Source organism: Engystomops pustulosus, chromosome 4 (assembly GCF_040894005.1).
Source record: "Engystomops pustulosus chromosome 4, aEngPut4.maternal, whole genome shotgun sequence".
Lineage (NCBI taxonomy): Eukaryota > Metazoa > Chordata > Amphibia > Anura > Leptodactylidae > Engystomops > Engystomops pustulosus.
Window position 1 is genome coordinate 5,877,681 of NC_092414.1, and position 8,623 is coordinate 5,886,303.

An 8,623-nucleotide genomic window follows, 5' to 3' on the forward strand; every position below is an offset into this window, starting at 1 on the left:
GCCTAGTCTCATTTATATGGTGTAAAAACCCAATTACTGCAGATAAATCCAGACTAGACGCAGCGAGCACCAGGGACCTACCGGGGGAACAACTTACCTCATGGACGGCTCCTCTGATATTAACCCCTTCATTAAAGGGATTGTCTGATTAATGCAAATTATCTTAAAAACCATAATAATAAAACTGGACTCCCCCTGTGGCCCTGACTAGGGGGTCCGCACACCGCAGGAGGGGCTGATAATAATATTAGGCCCCATTCACACAGTTGTGCTCAGTCTGTAATCTACAAACACTACGGCGATTTCCCAGATTGGACCAGAACCAGTACAGGAGTTATTTCTAGTCACATCCGGGTCCTGGGGTGTCCTGTCCTGCTAATACAATAAAGACCCCCAGACATGGAGGTGACGCTACAGTGCCCTGGACCCCTGTACTATCCCCGCACACCCGGCCGCTGCAGCTTCAGGTCGCCCATCGACGCGGCCATTGTAGGGGTCATAACCTATAATCACTGGGGTCGCTCAGGCCGTACACGTCACATGATGAGTTGTGGTTCTGTACGGGCAGAGGGCAGCAGTACGCCATCGCCTGACCCTGGACGCCACGTCCGTCCGCATACAGTCACGTTGTATGTTCTTCTCAGTGCAAACTGCTTGTGCAGGTATTTATAAAGTGTCCGCGCTGCGCTGTACCTGATGTGACAGAAAATTCTGCCCTGAAGGGGGCGCTCCGGTGCTCAGCCGGGCCGTGCCGCACATTTATCATGCAGAGTCCAACAGAATTGAGTCGCACGCCACATGGTATAGGTGCACCAAAAAAGTTACTCTGTAGGGAAAGTGCAGGGGGCGATAGATCCATGCAGAAGGTGCACCAGAAATCCTGAATCTGGCGCCTCCTGCACTATACACAGGTAACTGCACTGTACACTACACAGGACACTGCACATAGTACACACTGCACAGTACACAGGTAACTGCATATAGTACACACAGCACAGTACACAGGTAACTGCACATAGTACACAGTACACATGTAACTGCACAGAGTACACACTGCACATAGTACACAGGACACTGCACATAGTACACACTGCACATAGTACACAGGACACTGCACATAGTACACACTGCACAGTACACAGGTAACTGCACATAGTACACATGTAACTGCACAGAGTACACAGGACACTGCACATAGTACACACTGCACATAGTACACAGGACAATGCACATAGTACACACTGCACATAGTACACAGGACACTGCACATAGTACACACTGCACATAGTACACAGGACACTGCACATAGTACACACTGCACAGTACACAGGTAACTGCACATAGTACACATGTAACTGCACAGAGTACACAGGACACTGCACATAGTACACACTGCACATAGTACACAGGACAATGCACATAGTACACACTGCACATAGTACACACTGCACATAGTACACACTGCACACAGTACACACTGCACATAGTACACAGGACACTGCACATAGTACACACTGCACATAGTACACAGGACACTGCACATAGTACACACTGCACATAGTACACACTGCACACAGTACACACTGCACATAGTACATAGGACACTGCACATAGTACACACTGCACATAGTACACACTGCACATAGTACACACTGCACACAGTACACACTGCACATAGTACACAGGAAACTGCACATAGTACACAGGTAACTGCATATAGTACACCCTGCACATAGTACACAGGGGCCTGCACACAGTACACACTGCACATAGTACACAGGACACTGCACAGTACACAGGTAACTGCATATAGTACACACTGCACAGTACACAGGTAACTGCACAGAGTACACACTGCACATAGTACACAGGACACTGCACATAGTACACACTGCACATAGTACACACTGCACATAGTACACACTGCACATAGTACACAGGACACTGCACAGTACACAGGTAACTGCATATAGTACACACAGCACAGTACACAGGTAACTGCACAGAGTACACACTGCACATAGTACACAGGACACTGCACATAGTACACACTGCACATAGTACACACTGCACATAGTACACACTGCACATAGTACACAGGACACTGCACATAGTACACACTGCACACAGTACACACTGCACATAGTACACAGGACACTGCACATAGTACACACTGCACATAGTACACACTGCACATAGTACACACTGCACACAGTACACACTGCACATAGTACACACTGCACACAGTACACACTGCACATAGTTCACCCCCTGCACATAGTACATAGGACACTGCACATAGTACACAGGACACTGCACATAGTACACACTGCACACAGTACACACTGCACATAGTACACAGGACACTGCACATAGTACACAGGTAACTGCATATAGTACACCCTGCACATAGTACACAGGGGCCTGCACACAGTACACACTGCACATAGTACACAGGACACTGCACATAGTACACAGGACACTGCACATAGTACACACTGCACAGATTCTGATAAATGTGGCCCAATATCCTTTCTCTAACCCTATATCTTGAGGTCCAGGATTCAGTAATGAATAGATGTATGCGCCGCAGCTCTCGCTCCCAGGACCCATTATCAGGAACACGGAGACTGGATTGTATTTCACATCAACCATGAATCGTATGAACAGTAAATCCCATCAATCATCTGATATATTCATCACAGCAGGAAGATAACGGAGGTGACATCATAGCGAGCGGCCGGGTGATGATAATATAGAAATGCTCTCCAGGCACCAATGTCTGCCCCAATGTCTGCCCCGGTGCTGTGCCTCAGTGTCTGCCCCGGTGCTGTGCCCCAATGTCTGCCCCGGTGCTGTGCCCCAGTGTCTGCCCCGGTGCTGTGCCCCATTGTCTGCCCCGGTGCTGTGCCCCAGTGTCTGCCCCGGTGCTGTGCCCCAGTGTCTGCCCCGGTGCTGTGCCCCAGTGTCTGCCCCGGTGCTGTGCCCCAATGTCTGCCCCGGTGCTGTGCCTCAGTGTCTGCTCCGGTGCTGTGCCTCAGTGTCTGCTCCGGTGCTGTGCCTCAGTGTCTGCCCCGGTGCTGTGCCTCAGTGTCTGCCCCGGTGCTGTGCCTCAGTGTCTGCTCCGGTGCTGTGCCTCAGTGTCTGCCCCGGTGCTATGCCCCATTGTCTGCTCCGGTGCTGTGCCTCAGTGTCTGCCCCGGTGCTGTGCCCCATTGTCTGCCCCGGTGCTGTGCCCCAATGTCTGCCCCGGTGCTGTGCCTCAGTGTCTGCCCCGGTGCTGTGCCCCATTGTCTGCTCCGGTGCTGTGCCCCAATGTCTGCCCCGGTGCTGTGCCCCATTGTCTGCTCCGGTGCTATGCCCCAATGTCTGCCCCGGTGCTGTGCCCCAATGTCTGCCCCGGTGCTGTGCCCCAATGTCTGCCCCGGTGCTGTGCCTCAGTGTCTGCCCCGGTGCTGTGCCTCAGTGTCTGCTCCGGTGCTGTGCCCCAATGTCTGCCCCGGTGCTGTGCCCCAATGTCTGCCCCGTTGCTGTGCCCCAGTGTCTGCCCCGGTGCTGTGCCCCAATGTCTGCCCCGGTGCTGTGCCCCAGTGTCTGCCCCGGTGCTGTGCCTCAGTGTCTGCCCCGGTGCTGTGCCCCAATGTCTGCCCCGGTGCTGTGCCTCAGTGTCTGCCCCGGTGCTGTGCCTCAGTGTCTGCCCCGGTGCTGTGCCTCAGTGTCTGCTCCGGTGCTGTGCCCCAATGTCTGCCCCAGTGCTGTGCCCCAATGTCTGCCCCGGTGCTGTGCCTCAGTGTCTGCCCCGGTGCTATGCCCCATTGTCTGCTCTGGTGCTGTGCCTCAGTGTCTGCCCCGGTGCTATGCCCCATTGTCTGCTCCGGTGAGGTGCCTCAGTGCCTGCTCCGGTGCTGTGCCCTCATTGTCTGCTCCGGTGAGGTGCCTCAGTGCCTGCTCCGGTACTGTGCCCTATTGTCTGCTCTGGAGCTGTGCCCCATTGTCTGCTCCGGTGCTGTGCCTCAGTGTCTGCCCCGGTGCTATGCCCCATTGTCTGCTCCGGTGCTGTGCCTCAGTGCCTGCTCCGGTGCTATGCCCCATTGTCTGCTCTGGTGCTGTGCCTCAGTGCCCGCCCCGGTGCTATGCCCCATTGTCTGCTCCGGTGAGGTGCCTCAGTGCCTGCTCCGGTGCTGTGCCCTCATTGTCTGCTCCGGTGAGGTGCCTCAGTGCCTGCTCCGGTGCTGTGCCCCATTGTCTGCTCTGGAGCTGTGCCCCATTGTCTGCTCCGGTGCTATGCCCCATTGTCTGCTCCGGTGCTGTGCCTCAGTGTCTGCTCCGGTGCTATGCCCCATTGTCTGCTCCGGTGCTGTGCCCCATTGTCTGCTCCGGTGCTGTGCCCCATTGTCTGCTCCGGTGCTGTGCCCCATTGTCTGCTCCGGTGCTGTGCCCCATTGTCTGCTCCGGTGCTATGCCCCATTGTCTGCTCCGGTGCTGTGCCCCAGTGTCTGCTCTGGAGCTGTGCCCCATTGTCTGCTGCGGTGCTATGCCCCATTGTCTGCTCCGGTGCTGTGCCCCAGTGTCTGCTCTGGAGCTGTGCCCCATTGTCTGCTCCGGTGCTATGCCCCATTGTCTGCTCCGGTGCTGTGCCCCAGTGTCTGCTCTGGAGCTGTGCCCCATTGTCTGCTCCGGTGCTATGCCCCATTGTCTGCTCCGGTGCTGTGCCCCAGTGTCTGCCCCGGTGGCGTCCAGGGTCAGGCGATGGCGTACTGCTGCCCTCTGCCAGTACAGAACCACAACTCATCACGTGACGTGTACGGCCTGAGCGACCCCAGTGATTATAGGTTATGACCCCTACAATGGCCGCGTCGATGGGCGACCTGAAGCTGCAGCGGCCGGGTGTGACGGGGATAGTACAGGGGTCCAGGACACTGTAGCGTCACCTCCATGTCTGGGGGTCTTTATTGTATTAGCAGGATAGGACACCCCAGGACCCGAGTGACTAGAAATAACTCCTGTACTGGTTCTGGTCCAATCTGGGAAATCGCCGTAGTGTTTGTAGATTACAGACTGAGCACAACTGTGTGAATGGGGCCTAATAATATTATCAGCCCCTCCTGCGGTGTGCGGACCCCCTAGTCAGGGCCACAGGGGGAGTCCAGTTTTATTATTATGGTTTTTAAGATAATTTGCATTAATCAGACAATCCCTTTAATGAAGGGGTTAATATTAGAGGAGCCGTCCGTGAGGTAAGTTGTTCCCCCGGTAGGTCCCTGGTGCTCGCTGCGTCTAGTCTGGATTTATCTACAGTAATTGTGTTTTTACACCATATAAACCAGACTAGGCCGGAGCCTCCTCCTGGAGTTATGAAGGCTTCGGGCCTAGTGTCATCCATAGTAACCGTACTTGTCAGCTGACTGTAGCAGACCAATAGCAAGCAATGTTTCAGAACAGAAACCTCTCATTTGATCAGTTGTTATAAGTTCATTATACCAACCAATCAGATGCGGCGGCTTTTTTACTACATTGTAGGTTATGAAAAGAAAGCAGAGATCTGATTGGTTGCTTGAGGCCCATAACAACCAGTATCAGGATTTTATTATTCTGTTGGAGGTTAGAAAATGAAAGCAGCAATAGGATTGGTTGAAGCAAAAGCTTCATGACTCTCCTGGAGAAGAACCTGACAGCGAGGCCTGAACCACACAATAATGATATATCAGAACTTTACCATCTATGAAAACAGCAGAGAGTCACCCCAATGGTGCAGCGCACACAGAATGACATAGAAGACGAAACAGACCGGAGGGACCGAAGGGAAGGTACGGGGGAGGGGGACAGAAGGGAAGTTACAGGGGGGGGAGAGGCCGGAAGGTATAGGGGGGTAGGGACAGAAGGGAAGGTATAGGGGGGTAGGGACAGAAGGGAAGGTATAGGGGGGTAGGGACAGAAGGGAAGGTATAGGGGGGTAGGGACAGAAGGGAAGGTATAGGGGGGTAGGGACAGAAGGGAAGGTATAGGGGGGTAGGGACAGAAGGGAAGGTATGGGGGGGGGGGGCCGGAAGGGAAGATATAGGGGGGGGGGGGACAGAAGGGAAGGAATTGGGGGGGGGGGCAGAAGGGAAGGTATAGGGGGGGGTAGGGACAGAACCGAAGGTATGGGGGGGTAGGGACAGAAGGGAAGGTATAGAGGGGGTAGGGACAGAAGGGAAGGTATAGAGGGGGTAGGGACAGAAGGGAAGGTGTAGGGGGGGTCGGGATAGGAGGGAAGGTATAGAAGGGGATAGGGACAGGAGGGAAGTTATAGAGGGGGGGTGGGGAAAGGGAAGGTATAGGGGGGTAGGGACAGATGGGAAGGTATAGGGGGGGAGGGACACAAGGGAAGGTATAGGGGGGGAGGGACAGATGGGAAGGTATACGGGGGGGGCAGAAGGGAAGGTATAGGGGGGGTAGGGATAGAAGGGAAGGTATGGGGGGGTAGGGATAGGAGGGAAGGTATAGAGGGGGGGTGGGGAAAGGGAAGGTATAGGGGGGGTAGGGACAGAAGGGAAGGTATAGGGGGGGTAGGGACAGAAGGGAAGGTATAGGGAGGGTAGGGATAGGACAGAAGGTATAGGGGGGGTAGGGACAGAACGGAAGGTATGGGGGGGCAGAAGGGAAGGTATAGGGGGGGGTAGGGACAGAAGGAAAGGTATAGGGGGGGTAGCGACAGAAGGGAAGGTATAGGGGGGTAGGGACAGAAGGGAAGGTATAGGGGGGGGTAGGGACAGAAGGGAAGGTATAGGGGGGGTACTGACAGAAGGGAAGGTATAGGGGGGTGGGGACAGAAGGGAAGGTATAGGGGGGGTTCGGACAGAAGAGAAGGTATAGAAGGGGATAGGGACAGGAGGGAAGGTATAGGGGGGGGAAAGGGAAGGTATAGGGGGGTAGGGACAGAAGGGAAGTTATGGGGGGGTAGGGATAGAAGGGAAGTTATGGGGGGGCAGAAGGGAAGGTACAGGGGGGTAGGGACAGAAGGGAAGGTATAGGGGGGAGGGACAGAAGGGAAGGTATAGGGGGGGTAGGGACAGAAGGGAAGGTATAGGGGGGAGGGACAGAAGGGAAGGTATAAGGGGGTAGGGACAGAAGGGAAGTTATGGGGGGGGACAGAAGGGATGGTATAGGGGGTAGGGACAGAAGGGAAGGTATAGAAGGGGATAGGGCAGGAGGGAAGGTATAGGGGGGGGGGAAGGGAAGGTATAGGGGGGTAGGGACAGAAGGGAAGTTATGGGGGGGTAGGGACAGAAGGGAAGTTATGGGGGGGCAGAAGGGAAGGTACAGGGGGGTAGGGACAGAAGGGAAGGTATAGGGGGGAGGGACAGAAGGGAAGGTATAGGGGGGGTAGGGACAGAAGGGAAGGTATAGGGGGGAGGGACAGAAGGGAAGGTATAGGGGGGGTAGGGACAGAAGGGAAGTTATGGGGGGGGGACAGAAGGGATGGTATAGGGGGGTAGGGACAGAAGGGAAGGTATAGGGGGGGTAGGGACAGAACCGAAGGTATGGGGGGGGATAGAAGGGAAGGTATAGAGGGGGTAGCGACAGAAGGGAAGGTATGGGGGGGTAGGGACAGAAGGGAAGGTATATGGGGGGTCGGGATAGGAGGGAAGGTATAGGGGGGTGGGGACAGAAGAGAAAGTATAGGGGGGGTAGGGACAGAAGGGAAGTTATAGGGGGGTAGCGACAGAAGGGAAGGTATAGAGGGGGGAGGGACAGAACGGAAGGTATGGGGGGGACAGAAGGGAAGGTATAGAGGGGGTAGCGACAGAAGGGAAGGTATAGAGGGGGTAGCGACAGAAGGGAAGGTATAGAGGGGAGTAGGGACTAAGGAGGGATCCATCACATCCTACACTCTCTGTAAAGCGATTGGAGATGCTATTGTGGCCTGGAGGCAGCCGGGGCCCAGAATACCAGAGGGCTGTCCTACAGCCTGGCAGATGGTGTTGGCAAGAAATGAGGAGGGAGAGGCTGCTGTACTGGATCTCCCTGGGGCAGTCCTTAGAGTCTGTAGTGTGTGTCCCTGGTAGATAGATGGGGTGCCCTTAGTGTCTGTAGTGTGTGTCCCTGGTAGATAGATGGGGCAGCCCTTAGTGTCTGTAGTGTGTGTCCCTGGTAGATAGATGGGGCAGCCCTTAGTGTCTGTAGTGTGTGTCCCTGGTAGATAGATGGGGCAGCCCTTAGTGTCTGTAGTGTGTGTCCCTGGTAGATGGATGGGGCAGCCCTTAGAGTCTGTAGTGTGTGTCCCTGGTAGATAGATGGGGCAGCCCTTAGTGTCTGTAGTGTGTGTCCCTGGTAGATAGATGGGGCAGTCCTTAGTGTCTGTAGTATGTGTCCCTGGTAGATGGATGGGGGGCCCTTAGTGTCTGTAGTGTGTGTCCCTGGTAGATAGATGGGGCAGCCCTTAGAGCCTGTAGTGTGTGTCCCTGGTAGATAGATGGGGCAGTCCTTAGTGTCTGTAGTGTGTGTCCCTGGTAGATGGATGGGGGGCCCTTAGTGTCTGTAGTGTGTGTCCCTGGTAGATAGATGGGGCAGCCCTTAGAGCCTGTAGTGTGTGTCCCTGGTAGATGGATGGGGCAGACCTTAGTGTCTGTAGTGTGTGTCC